This window comes from Solanum verrucosum, unplaced genomic scaffold (assembly GCF_900185275.1).
Source record: "Solanum verrucosum unplaced genomic scaffold, falcon-dt-bn FXZP01000159.1, whole genome shotgun sequence".
Taxonomy (NCBI): domain Eukaryota; kingdom Viridiplantae; phylum Streptophyta; class Magnoliopsida; order Solanales; family Solanaceae; genus Solanum; species Solanum verrucosum.
In genome coordinates, this window is record NW_026020705.1 from 30440 (window position 1) to 46284 (window position 15845).

Genomic DNA, 15845 nt, shown 5'->3' on the forward strand with positions numbered 1-15845 from the left:
TTTTGCCACCTCTTGATTGTGTTTGAATGTGGCTGTTCTTGTGCGAATTTGAGTGTCAGACTTGATCAATACCGATGACTTGAATAGTGCTCTTAATCGAACAAAAATGAATTATGCGGCTATGATGATGCCAAGTGAAATTGCATAGGCAATATGTGAACTTTTTGAATCTCGTTGTGACTAGACGGTTATCGAATAAAGGCTCTTGTGATGAACATTGCACAGTAGCAAAAGTGTGGAGTCTTGTTTGATATTGGTGATAATGCCTTGTGAGATGAGCTTACCGTGAACCATATGTGATGAAACCTAGAATTTTCCTCATTGGTCTGGTTGACTAAGTGATTCAAGCTCTTGAAAAGATCTTAGGCAACAATTTTAAAGAGTAAAACAATTTGACATTATACCTCTTTTTTGGCCAACCTTGTGAGTGTGTGAACTTTGCTTGAACACCATTTGAGCTTTAGCCTTTTCTTGGAAGAAACTTGATACAATTGTAACCCTCTCTTTATCCATTCACATATAATCCTCATGAGATGTGGTTTGTTTGAATAGCCAACTTAGGCCAAAAGCCTAAGTTAGGGTGTAGTGAAAAGAGAAGGTAAATCAAGAAGTGCAAAGAAGTCTCCCTTGATCCATGGTTTTGAGAATCATGGAACCCCTCCATACAAAAAAAAAGAGAAAAGAAAAATTAAAAATTAAAAAAAAGAACGAAAAAGTTGAGAAATAAAGTGTGAAAGTTGCAAAAGAAATGGGATGTCCAATATTCCATGGAAAATGAATAATAGGGTGAATTGTGAGCATGGGTGTAAATGTTGAAGAAAAGGATAGAAAGTGATGTTCATACCACACTTCATGAGGAAAGTAGCCACTGAGCTTAAATGACCATACATTTACACTCGGCCCCATTACAAGCCTTGAAAAGACCTTTTTGATCTTGAGTAAGCTGAAACAAATGCTAGTTGAAAAATAAGGGCAAACCTATGGGTGAAGTCATGCATGTGTTCATCCTTGTGAGAGTGAGAGTTGTATGTGATTTCGAAGCGTTAAATTGTTGAAAAATAGTGTGTGAATATGGAATCATTCTTTGTGTGAGGGCATTTGAGTATCTTTGTTGAGCTTGAACTTGCATTTGAAGTAAGTATTGTGAACTTGAGAATCTTTGGTAATGGTGAATCACAACTTGAACCTTTAAGTGCACAATTGATCCTTGCATACGTAAATTCAGTCTTTTTGTGTGCATTCAAGATTGAGTCTTGTGTAGCACTGTTTGAGGTATCCTTTTTTAACTGTTGAACTTGAGTTTTACTTGAGGCAAGCAAAAGTTTAAGTTGGGGGTGTTGATGAGTCCGAGATTTAGACTCATTTAGGGCTTTATTTACAATGATTTAGTGTTCTCAAATGCTTATTTTGTGCCAATAACTAATGTAAAACCCTTGATTTCCATTTATATGGATTGAGGGACTAAGCAAGGTCACTAATTTGCAAAAAGAAACGAAGCAAGCTGAAGGAGTGAAGGAAAGAAAGCCTGGTGATCGCCAAGTCCTTGAAGGAGAAAACTATGTTGGCGAGAGAAAAAAGCAATCGGTGGATAGTCGATTGGTTCCGCGATGCAATGTTGGATCGCCCAAAGTTACAGAACTTGAGGATGTTGAAGGACAAGGCAGAAGGGTGAGGAAATTGACCAAAGGGTGGATCACCAAGTGGATCGGCGAGCTCGACTTACTGCGCCGAATGGCTCTTTGTAGCATTTTTTGGTGACTATAAATACAGTTTTGAACATTGAGTTTAGCATCAAATTTTATTTTGGATAATCATTAGAGTAATTTTGCATATTGAATTCCGAGTGTTGACACAAGTTTTCTCTAGTTTTTCTTAAGCTATGGAAAATTGAAGTTTTTCACTTTCGAGAAATTTAAAATGGGTCTTTGAGCTTCTTCGACTTGGAGCATTGTAAGGATGAAATTATTCTTACCCAGTTGATGGAAACTCAATTTGGTAACGATTTTTATCTTTTTATGATGTCTAGTTAAAACCCCAATTCTTGGGGTGTGATATGTGATTATGGGCTAATTTAGTTTATAGGTATTGCTAATTGTTAAGTTTAAATGTGTTTTAGAAGTGAGTTTAATCAATAATTGTGGTTTAATTTAAGAATTGTAGTTGCAAATACAGTTGAACCTTCATCTTTTTAGCTTGCTCGTGAAAGAGGTTTTAAAGCCAAGATTATTGATTAATGGTCAGTGGGTATTGGGTTGACATGGGTTCAGCTCTAGAGAGTGAATCTTAAATTCAATCCGACATATTCAGCTCGAGAGAGTGAATAGTCTAAGGTGTAGGTTGGTCTTATTTTGCTTGCTTGTTGATGTATGAGAGAATCAACTTGATTCGAGGTAAATTGTTCGAGAGAAAATTTAATTCCTCTATGGCTTAGTTTACTCACTAATATTCAGCTATTTAGCTATTTCCTGACAATTGGTATTACCCATTTATCTATAGTAACCTATAATCAAATCACATCCCAAGAACTCGTCTCATTATTATATTTCATATTGTTTGTTGTTGTTGTAGTTGATTATTTGAAACCAAAACCCCCATGTTATTTGACATTCATGTCATCCCCTAATTTGAATTGTGTTTTTAGTCGATAATGTCTATTCCTATGACTGATTTGATCATATTCATACTGCTTGATTGATTCTCAAACACGTACCACTCCCTGTGGGATTCGACCCCAACTTATTCGGTTGGATTTTATACTGACTAGCGATCATTGACACTTAGAATTAGATGAAGTGTCCTTGAAACGTTAATCAACCGCCACATGTACCAGCTGAGTTACTCTGCTGAGTCAGGCGACCTGAAGTTGTGGACTGAGCTCTACCATTGTTACCGTTTTGACCCTGTTTAGAAGGACAATCTTTCAACCTGTGACCAGACTGACCACTCCCAAAGCATCATTCATTTCCTGCCAGACACTCGCCCGAATGGTTCTTACCACACTTTGGACAAGTTGGGTAGGTTCTGGTGCCTGAAATACTACCTTGAGTTTTAGATCCTGATGCCCTCCCTTTCTGATCATTTAGAAACTTGGAGGATGGAACACTAGCTGATGAAGGTGCCGGAGTTGAAGACTTCTGCTGAAATTGCGAGCGATTTCCACCACCCGATTTCTGTTGAGAATAGTCATAGTTACATGTCCTAGCCTTCTTATTCTCCTTAGCCTGTTCCCTAAGTTTATTACCCTCAACCTGCTGAGCATGAGTCATGAGCCTAGAAATGTTCATATCTTTAAGCAACGTAGTATTCCTACACTCTATTTTCACTAGATTGGATACCCCATACATGAACTTGTTCATTTGAGCCCAGGAATCAGCAACCATGTAAGGAGCATACCTGGAGATTTGGGTGAACTTGAGTCCATACTCTTGGACTGTCATCGAACCCAGCCTCAAATTCATAAACTCCTGAGCTTTTGCCTCCATTAACTCTCTTAGGAAGAACCTATCCAAAAAGGTCTCACTAAACCATTCCCAAGTGATATGAGTTGCATATGTACCCATGTTCTCTTTCCACTGAGTATACCAGATATGAGCTACATCATTAAGCTGGTAAGATGCCAACTCAACCTGATCATTCCCAGTTACCTGCATCACCCCAAAGATCTTCTTGACCTCATCTATGGAGTTTTGGGGATCTTCACCAATCTGCGATCCTAACAACTCTGGCGGATTCATTCTAACAAAATCCCAAACTCTAGCCGCAGTTGACCCAACATTAGCATTTGCCGAAACTGGAACCTACTGATTGTTCTAGTTGGTCACACTCTGAGCCAACAACTGGATAGCAATCCAAAATTCAGCATTCCAAACTTCCTGATCTGGGACTTGAGGAGCTGCGTTTGCATTCCTGGCATTCGCATTCCTTGCGTAAGTTCTACGATGAGGCATGATCTGAATGCGCATAACAAAGGATTAGCACGAGAATTAGATCATACCTTACGCACGAGAATTAGATCATACCTTACGCACGATCAGAGTAACAAAGAAATTGAAGTTTTCTTAAAACACCCTGCAGCCTCCTTCTCTTTAGATGTGGTGCACTTCTCACCTATGAAAAGGACTCTACTTAGTGTGGCTTTTCATACATCCTAGGACTCTTAAACCTAATGCTCTGATACCAAGTTTGTCACGCCCCGAGGCTACCCCCGGACGCGGACACGGGACCTAGGATCACGAATGACCCCAAGCTAACTCTGATGGCATATCATAAGCATACTTAAAGATAAACTGAAACAACAAATACTATGGAGAAGCTAAATCATGTATATAATCTGAAATGATGGGGAATACCCATTATACTATTTGAATAAATAAAAACTGAGAGTTTGAATACAAATGAGAAGTCAAACTCTAAGGCTAAAGCTGAAACTATATATGTCTGAAAGAAAGCCTCTACTGACTAGAAATGTTGGGACATGCCCCAGCTAGATCTAGCAAAACTGAATTAAAGCTAAAAGCAAAAAAAAATAATCATGTCACTAGTCCTCGAAGAAGGAGGACTCACCACTGATGCTGCTGAACTGAAGATCGGGAACCGATCTATACGTGATCTGACTTCTCAGGGCCTGAACCTACATCACGAGAAGATGTAGCGCAGAGTATGCATCAGTACTTAAAAGGTACTGAGCATGCAGGATAGATTAAAGCAGAACAATAACATAACTAAACAAGCAATAATATAATTTGAACATGATAAGGATACTGGAAATATTTTACATTGTTAAACTGAATACAATGACCAAGTTATAACATGTTGGGACTGAAAACTGAACTAAAACTGATAACATGGTTAATGCAATAGAATCTGATTGAACTGTAAGGGAGCTACTAATAACTGACATAAAACCACATGAGCTAAATGTGGAGTCCGATATATATGTCCCATCGAGAGGACCCAATACACCCGACCAAAGGTGTAGAGGCATGACTAGCGTGATCACTAAAATGATGCCCACTGATGGGACTTACAACCTACGGGGCACTTAGTTCTGGGACTTGAGGGTGACTGACCCTAGTCAGCTCAGTATTAAGCTTCTCCCAATTGATTAATTAATTAACAAATCATGACTGAAGTTTTGTAATACTGGATAGCTCAAAATACTGACATGCAACTGAGAATGTAACATCAATATACTGATAATGATATATTCGAAACTGAGGCATGTATGTATATAACTAAAATAACTAACCTAGCATGTGTAATTCATGAACTAGACAAACTACATAGCTAGGGTTCTGAGTTCATGCATGAATCTGGCCAAAACTGATACTACAACATGATAATCTGATTTGGATCATTCTAATAGCTAAAACCGAACAATTTCTAACATTCAAGAAACCCTAGGTCTAGATAATATTAAGGGAATCAAGATTCTGACTGAAATCTAGGGACCTAATGGGTGAAAGGAACCCACTAGTGAAATTCCACATACGTGGTGACAAATTTCACAGAGAAATCTTTCGATTTCGGTGCTAGAACTGATGGAACCTTGTTGCATTCTTGAACTAGGATTCTTGACCTCTTTCTCTTCTTACGCTCTAAATTTTTCTAAGTTTTAATGAATGATCTGACTTAGGTAAGTTCTAGTTATGTTTCTAGGCTAAAACTGATCAAAACTATGTAGTTTAGGGGTCCAACGCATAAGGAAAAGACCAAAAGACCCCTGACTTAACTGTTGTTGGGATCACCGACGGACGGGACCGACGAACCGTCGATCGACTGACGGTCCATGCTAGTCAACCTTAAGTCGCGACTGGAGACTGGAATATGAGGGTCTGATCCATGGACACGGACCACGGTTCGTGGGTCAGGCCGTAGGTCAACACTTAGAGGAATTTTTAGGGATGAGTTTGAGAGGGGTTGCAGATGCGAACCATGGACCACCAGCACAAGCCGTGGGTCACCCTACTGGGTTGCACCTACAACTTCTGGAAATCTGCACTGAGGTCTGTTTTCAGATACGGGGTGTTACACATAGCTTAGTGGATCCACTTAGTTGAGGATGTCTTATACTCCGGCATGGTATAGGACAGTTCTGGCAGCGTGGGCGAGACGTTGTATCATCACATAGCTCATAGTGATGGTTGTTGATTAGAGAATCTCCCAAATAAGAGTAAAAGAGTTATTATTATATTTTTAAATACATTGAGTTATTATCTATTATTTTAAAAGCTTTATTTATAATGCATTTTTATTGTTGTTTTTATATTGAACTAAGTTGAGTATTTCTGAGTTTGAGTATCTTTGAGTAAACTTTAGTATCCTTGAGTTGAGTTGAGTTGAGTTGAGTTGAGTCGAGCTGAGGTGAGTATGTTCTTCTTTTTTATCAGTTCAAGCTTTTGTCTGTGCTTTAGAGTTCCCCTTGCATGCTCGTACATTCCATGTACTGATGACATTTGGCCTGCATCTTTTATGATAAAGATATAGGAGTTCAGGATCATCAATCGGCTCTTCGTTGATCCAGTCGAGTCCCTGATTTTCTTGATGAGCCTCCTGTTTTTGGAGGATTCCCATTTACTTTTCAGTTTTGTTAGGATGTTGTGGGTCTTGTCCCATTTTTATCATAGTTGTAAGAGGCTTCTTAGATAGATAGTAGTGTTTTGAGGAGTCTTTTCCATTTTGTTTGTTATATATTTTAAATACTTGAGTTACCTATTCTTGGCTAGTTGAATATCTATTATATTCTATGTTATTTATTTGAGACGTTTCAGTTAAAATTTACATTTGAGTTCCTGGTATGTTGAGTAAGTCTTCCGTTGAGAGTTGAGTCAGGCCAAGGGTTTGCTTGGGTCCAACAATGGTTCTCGAGTGCCTGCTACGTCCAGGGTGTAGGCTCAAGGTGTGACAGACATGACATGCACATTGAAATGCTTCTGCCCATAGATCGCGAGGTAAACTATTATCGTGTAGCCATGAAAGACTTGTTGAAGACAAATGTACCAACTCTCTTTCTGCAACCCCGTTCTTTTGAGGGGTATTGGGACATGTCATTTGTCTTTAAATACCATTTTCTTCACAAAACTGAAAGAAATTTGTTGACATAAATTCACCACCATTGTCACTCCTCAAACACTTTATTTTTGCCCAAACTCCTTTTCTACAATGCCGCTGAATTCAACGAACTTGGAAAGTGATTCATTTTTCTCCCTAAATAAATATACCCAAGTAAATTTGGAGAAGTCATCTACCAATATCATCACATATCGGTAGCCACTATAGCTTGTTGTTCTTGTCGGTCCCATCAAGTCTATGTGCACTAGTTCAAATGGTGCAGATCTACTATTTGATGAGCTTTTGAAAGGATGGAGGTGTGATTTCCCATACTGGCAGCCTTGACAAATCACTTGTTGTGCAATTTTCATAGGTGGCATGCCATCTAAGAGTTTATCTGAAGAGATATTTTGTAGCATTTGATAACCTAAATGCCCCAACCGAGCATGCCATATCGCTGCATTATCTATTTGGCTTGTTTTCTTCACATATGCCTCTCTAACTGACATAACAAATAAAGAGCCTTTCTTCTTACCAGCAAACAGAACATCAGCTTCAATATTTTTCATGTTAACAAGTACTTTCACATCATCTGGACCAAACAAAACATATTTCTAGAATCAATAATTTGAGAGAATTCTTCCTCAAACTTGGAACATAATAGACATAATTTAGCTTGATGTATGTATCATTAATACCAATTTCAACCACACCTTCCTTCATTACTAGATAAGTCGAGTTATCATCCGTTACAATAACTCTTTCTCCCTTATGTTGTCACAACTCTGAAAATAATGAATCATCGCCAGTAACATGGTGTGTACAAGCAGAATCAACTATCCACTCCTCCTTGAGATCAACATAATTGATATGAGATTTATTTGGTGCCAATTCAAACGTCGCATTATCTTTTATTTCAACATCTTCGATTGCAAAGCAATGCTCCCATTTTGGCTCATCATATTGTTCATCTTCACAAGCAACATTTTCTTTGGAGAGCTTAACACAACAATATATGTGAACATGCCCAAGCTCCCCACACCTATGATACTTGATTGATTTGTATCCTTGAGAATTATTACCAAAAACCTTCCTCTGATTAGAATCTTCCTCTGGATCATCCTCATTTAACTTTCCTTTTGAAAAAATAACAACTTCATGTTTAGAGTTGAAACTTTTACCCATTTGTTTAGCAAACACTTCATGATTAGACAACAGATTTTTCAGTTCTTCAGTCGATGGTTACTGTGCCGACCCTTGAATGGAGGCGACAAAGGGCGTATACTCCTTATATAAACAACAAATGAGAAATCTCCTTAAACGGGATATACTAATCTTCTCAGTTGCATCTAGTGCAGAAATTTCACCACAAATACTCTTCACTCGCAAGAAGTATTCTGAAATTGACAAGGTTTCTTGCATCGTCATTGCCAATTCATTTTCCAAGAATTGTAATCTTGTTGTATTCTTCATGGAAAATCACCTTTCAAGAGTTCTCCATACTTGTTGTGGAGAACTAACATCACAAACATGATCAATGAACTCTTTGTTAATCAATGTCCTTAAAGCAAATAGAGTCTTCCCGCACTTGATCTTCTATTTCCTACGTGGTTCAATATTATTAGGAGTATCTAGAGGAATTTCTATATCTGAACCAACTCCCACAAGTCTTGACCTTGAAGATAAGCCTTCATACACAACCTCCAATAGTTATAATTAGTTCCTACAAGTTTCTCAACACCATTCTATCCCTTTGCACCACTTCCCCTATTAAATTGATCCATATTACACAAAAAGAAATTCTCACAGAACAATAACAATAACAGAGATTAAAGAATCTCAAGTTGGCTCTAATACCATAAAACAAAGAGTTGAACAGAAAATCCTAATTAAAATTATGAGAAGAAGCAAATGATCTGGAGAATAACTAAACCTTTTTATTGAAAGCTTATATTGAATTTATAGACGAAAAGGGAAATTTATAATCTAAACTCTAAAGTTATAACTGACTCCTAAAAGTAGTATAACTTGACTTCTAAGAAGGTGCAGAAAATATTCTCATATGAAAGTACTGATATACTTGTTATTTACTCTAGCCTATCCGAAAAATATAGGAACAAACACCTGGACTTAGTAAAACTAACTAAACAACAAAAAAAGTAAATATACACTAATTTGTAATAGATGTGACCAACAATATCCATCAAAATATTTGTGACTTACATTGGACGCAACTAAAAAAGAGGAGATGCAATATTGGTAAGCTGGTCTTCGATAGGTGGTACTCGGAGCTCATCAATGGTAGTGGAATAGAGGTAGAAATTTTTAGAAAATGACTCTCCATTTAACTCTTTGGTTTCTAATGAATTTGTCTTTTGAGAAAATGCGGTACTAAGTTTCACTTGAGTACCAAGCCCACTTTCGAAAGACCTCCAAAAATGGGAAGTAAATTGGGCACCTCTATCCGAAATAATCGACAACGGGGCCATGCAATTTCACAATCTCCTTAATGTACAACTTAGCATAATCTTCCGCCGAATAAGAAACCTTGACGGGAAGGAAATGGGCAGATTTAGTCAATCTATCCACAATGACCCAAATGGAATCATGTTGCCTACGGGTTCAAGGCAAACCTACCACGAAATCCATATTGATCTCTTCCCACTTCCAAGTGGGGGTATCAATATCTTGAATTAGACCTCCCGGTCCTTGGTGCTCGACTTTGACTTGTTTGCAATTTGAGCACCTAGCCACAAAATCTGCTATATCTCTTTTCATTTTGTTCCACCAATAAATCTCACGTAAGTCGCGATACATTTTGGTGGCTCCCGGATGGATGGAGTATCGGGATCCATGGGCCTCCTCTAAGATTGTCTCTCTTAGGCCATCCACATCCGGCACACATAATCTTCCTTAGTGCCTAAGCAACCCATCTTCTCCTTGAGAGAAAGTTTCTATTGCTTTATTGAGAACCGACTCTTTTAGTTCCATCAAAATAGGGTCAAGATGTTTCTTAGACTTCACGTCAACAACAACTGATGACTCGGAATTATGACGGACCATGACCCCTCCTTTTGGGGAATATTCAAGTCGGACACCTAACCGGGCTAGCCTATGTACATCACGGGCTAACTCCCATTTCTCTTCTTCCACATGTGACACACTACCCATAGATATACGACTCAAAGGATCCGCAACAACATTTGCTTTTTCGGGGTGGTAAAGGACACTCATATCATAATCTTTTAAGAGTTCCAACCACCTCCTTTGTCGGAGATTCAATTCTTTTTGGCTAAAAACATATTGAAGATTTTTGTGGTCGGTAAACACATCCACATGTACCCCATAGAGATAGTGTCTCCAAATCTTTAAAGCAAAGACTACGGCCGCTAGCTCAAGGTCATGAGTTCGATAATTCTTCTCATGCACCTTGAGTTGTCTCGAGGCATAAGCTATAACCTTACCATGCTTTATGAGGACACAACCCAAACCCACTCGGGAAGCGTCACAATATACTACAAACCCTTCGGTGCCCTCCGGTAAGGTCAAAACCGGAGCGGAGGTGAGCTTATCTTTCAACAATTGGAAGCTCTTTTCACAAGATTCCGACCATTCAAACTTGGACTTATTTTGAGTTAAGGCCGTTAATGGAGATGCAATAAATGAAAATCCCTCAACTAAACCTCCGGTAATAACCGGTCAAACCCAAAAAGCTTCGGATGTCGGAAGGATTCAAAGGTCTAGGCCAACTTTTGACCGCATCGATTTTCTTTGGATCAACTTCTATACCCTCACTAGAAACAATGTGACCAAGGAAAGCAACCGATCTTAGCCAAAACTCGCACTTGCTAAACTTAGCATAGAGTTGGTGATCTTTGAGGGCTTGCAATACTATCCTCAAATGATTCATGTGATCATCCTCACTTTTAGAGTATATCAAGATGTCATCAAGAAAGACAATAACAAATAAGTCTAGAAAATTTCTAAACACACGATTCATAAGGTCCATAAAAGCCGCCGGGGCATTTGTAAGACCAAAGGACATCACTAAGAACTCAAAATGACCTCAAATTAATTTTTGAAAAGTAACTTGCTCCTTGAAGTTGATCAAATAAGTCATCAATCCTAGGGAGTGGATACTTCTTAATGGTCACCTTATTTAACTGTCGGTAATTAATACACATACGAAGAGATCCATCCTTCTTCTTCACAAATAACACCGGTGCACCCCAAGGAGATATACTAGGTTGGATGAAACCCTTATCCAACTAATCTTTTAGTTGAGCTTTTAATTCCTTCAACTCCGTCGGGGCCATCCGGTAAGGAGGGATTGAAATGGGTTGTGTATCCGGCAATAAATCTATGCCGAAATCTATTTCCCGCTCGGGAGGAATCCCGGGTAAGTCATCGGGAAAGACTTCCGGAAAATCCTTCGCTACGGGGACCGACTCCAAAGGAGGAATCTCGGATTCAAGATCCTTGACCCTCACAATATGATAGAGACAATCCTTAGAAATCAACTTGCAAGCTTTTAGACATGAAATAATCCTTCCCCTAGGAACGGAATTTCCTCCCTTCCATTCTAAAATGGGTTCATTAGAAAATTGAAACTTCACAATTCGGGTCCTACAATCTATGGACGCAAAACAAGCATAAAGCCAATCCATCCCCAATATAACATCAAAGTCTAACATATCAAGTTCCACCAAATCAACCAAAGTGACCCTATTGGGCAAAGATATGGGGCAACCCCTATAGACTCTTTTAGCAACTATGGAATCACCCACCGGGGTAGAAACCAAAAAGGGTTTATCTAAGACATCGGGAAGCATATTAAACTTCATAGCCACTAAAGGGGTTACAAAAGATAAATTGGCACCGCGATCCAACAATGCATAAACATTTATTGAAAATACTTGCAACATACCGATCACAACATCCGGAGAACTCTCTTGATCACCTCTGGATTGGAGAGCATAGAAGCGATTCTTCTTAGGAGCATCGAGATTTGAGCCACTTGTTTGTGCTTAAGCATTTTCCCTTCCTTGAGCCTTTAGCATAGGGCAGTCCCTCCTCATGTGGACGCTCTTACCACAACCATAGCAATTACCCGTGCCAACTAGGCACTTGCCTTCATGTTTTCGACCACACTTCGTCAAATAGGCTTCTCAACATAAGGACCACCACCTATTGCTTCTTGAGGCTTAGGGGTAGACATTTTACCTTTGTTGACCCTTGGAGTGTTAGGAGGACCTTGGTTGGAAAACCTCTTTTTGAACTTTGGCTTATCTTGGATTTCAAACCTAACCTTAGAAGAATTTCCATCATCGGTCCTTGACCTCTTCAATTCTCTACCAACTTGCTTAAGCTTTTGCTCCTCAATTTGCTCGGCATGAACCATAAGGCGAGAAATGCCCATGATTGGGATTAGCATAGCCGACCTACATTCATTCACCACAAGATCGAATACACCCATAACAAATTTGTTCATTGTAGCTCTAGAGCCCGACACCAAAGTAGGAGCATGCTTGGACAATTGAGTGAACTTGAGGCCATACTCCTTCACACTTATACCCCCTTGACGGAGGTTGATGAATTCTTGCATTTTCCTCTCCCTTAGTTCCAAGGGGAAAAACCTATCAAGGAAAGCCATCTTGAATGTAGCCCAACTTATCGGACCCTCTCTAATAGGTCACCCCCCCTTCCATTATTCATACCACACTTGTGCCACATCTTTGAGTTGATAGGCGGCTAACTCCACCTTTTCTTGAGAAGACGCACCCTTAGCCTCTAGAACCTTAAACATTTCATCAATAAACCCTTGAGGATCTTCTTCCACTTTGGAGCCAAAGAAAGTAGGGGGATTCATCCTTGTGAAATCCCTTATCCTAGAAGCGGTAGTGCTAGCATTGGGGTTCACTTGCACCCTAGCATCCCTTGCAACTTGAGTGGCCAACACTTGAGTCAAATTATGAATAGCCGACCTTATCTTAACATTAGACACAGCCCCTTCTTCAATAGGAACTTGAGGGTTTTTTAGGAGCTTGAGGGGGAACCGCCTCATTCACATTCTCCTCACCGGCCCTCCTTGTGTTGTTCCTTCTTGTATTCATTGCCTATAAGCACAAGAGAAGGATTAGAAGAAAAGGACTAAATAGAGTTAAGACTCTTAGGCACGACTATGGAATAACAAAAGAGTGAAAGTTCCTAAGCATCTCGTAGCCTCTCATTCATAAGTGTGGCGCGCTTCACACCCATGAACAAGACTCTACTCGACGTGGTATCTTGTGACATGAATCCTACATTATTCTCAACTTTATGCTCTGATACCAAGTTTGTAATGACCCGAGAGCACCCCCTAGTCATTACAGGCGTATTCGACCTCGAAGAGGTCTTATACAAGCCCTTAGCATTCATCATAACATGTATCATAGAATAAAATCACGGAAAATTTAAATCTTTTACTTTGGAAGTTCAACTTCACTTCATATATGAAAAATATAATCTAACTTCGTCACAATGCACCATCTAGACATAGAAGTATCGAAAATGGGACTTAGCCCTTACATCAATAAGAAGTCTTGAAAATAGGAAGTACAACAATGTATTTAAACATAAGCAAAGAACTAAACATAGAAGCTAGATCATAGGGTCTTGTCCTCAGACTTGAGGACTCACCAACTTAGGGAAGCAACTCCAAGTGTCTTGAGAAGTAAACTTGAATCCTCAACGGCCCGAACCTAAATGTTTGGGAAAAGGGAAAAAAATGGGTTAGTACAACACACGTACTAAGTATGGCTACTATGCATAAAAGGACATTTTATTCAAAACATGCTTTTTGCCAAGTAAACCCAATATGCACACAAATTAAGTATCATAGTCCAAACCAACATAATATCATCCCAACATGTAGACAGCCTAAGCAATACTAGTGCAATGCAAAGAATAGAACCCCATAACCCTACTTCATGCATACATTCATAAGATCATATTTCATCATAACTTACCACATTCATAATGATCATACATAACATAGTTTCAACATACATAAGTAATAATAATCGAAATCATAAGAGAACACTACTACAACAATCTCTTAGAATCCCACAAGTGCAATGTGCAAGAGAAGTCCCATACCCTCCCTTACACTATGTAGAAATCCTTAAGAAAGCCCTAGTAAGAGTTCACGCCTTTCGTACCTTCATTTACTTTTACATTAGGGAAATATTGCAATAACCGACATAGACCATGAGAGCTACATGAAATCCGGTGTTCTACTCTCACACCGAAAAGAGAGGGTTAACACTTGCCTAGGGTGTAACTATTCTTACATAGCTATCTGGGTGGATCTACTAAGCTAGAGTCCCATGTGAGTACATAGTTAAGGGTCAAGAAGATTTCTTCTAGAAACCCTAACTTACTCAATGTGGGGGTTTGCATCTCATGAGACAACACATACCGTAGGGAATCCGGACTTGCTAAACGTGAGGAAACCCATGTGGGGAGCCGGACTTACTAAACGTGAGACCCCCATCTCATTTACATGCCCTTTCGGTGCTAAGCATCTAATTCCCTTTAGTAATCATCTTTAGTCATCACACAAGTTCACATTAGCCTTTACTAGACTCTTATGTAGACATCTTACCATAATAGCTCATATATGTTCATAAGTGAGTAACAATCCTTTCACTTTAGAGACACTTAACAAGTGAGTAAACCTTTCACTTTACATTACTCTACAATCATGAGAACTACCTTTAAATCATATAGCAATCATACCATAATATACATACATACTTCATAGCTAATTCAAGTGTAGAGGGTTAAGGATGAGGAAACTAGGTCATCAACACCACAATAACACATTAGGTATAGCATCATTACAATCTAAGTAATTCACCTTTCATACTTGAGTTCAAAGAAGAACCAACCTTCATACCTTCTTGCCCTTCGTGGGACATCCATACTTTAATTACCAAGCAATTCATAACCAATACATAATACAAGGTAATTCATGAAGTAATAACATAATCAACATCAATATAAGCAATTGACATATTCCCTTCATAGCCTTCAACGCTTCATTCAAAGACTCAACCCTAATTTCATAGAAATTATACATAACCTAGGGTAGAATCATCATACAAACATGAATTACATAACATCACATTCTATTCATAGCCTTCAATCAATATCCAACACAAACTAGGGTAAGAATTAGGAAAAGAAGGAGAAACATGGGTCTCATGGGGAATTCTTCAAGAAACCACCACTACAAATAAATTCATCCATAATTGTTCATATAACATCAATCAAAGTCAGTTTATAAAATCAATTTTACTTTAGAAAGAAGACCCACGTTTTTGGATTGAAACCTAGAAATTGGAGATTTTAAAATTCATCTTGAAGGGGCCTCTTGGGGAAAGGAATCCCAATTTTGATAAGCAATCATACCTTATAGATGAATTAACCATGAAAATCCGAGTTGAAACCTTGGAGAGTTGGTCTTCTTCTTGAAGTTACAATCTTCTTCAATGGAGTTCTTGAGAAGAGAGAGAGAGAGAGTAGAGAGAAGGAGGAACTTTAGGTTTAGATCTTTGGGGTTTTGTGTTTGAGTGATAAAAGTGAGGTAAATTGACTTAAAAATCATTATATACACGTCCCCTAAAGTACCCTAAATACCCCTCACTTAATTGGACTCTTTAATAAAGTAAAAATAGATTTCTGAATATTTGCATTTTCGTCGCGGACTTGCTATTGCCTGAAAATATTTGGAATTAAATTTCGAGACAATA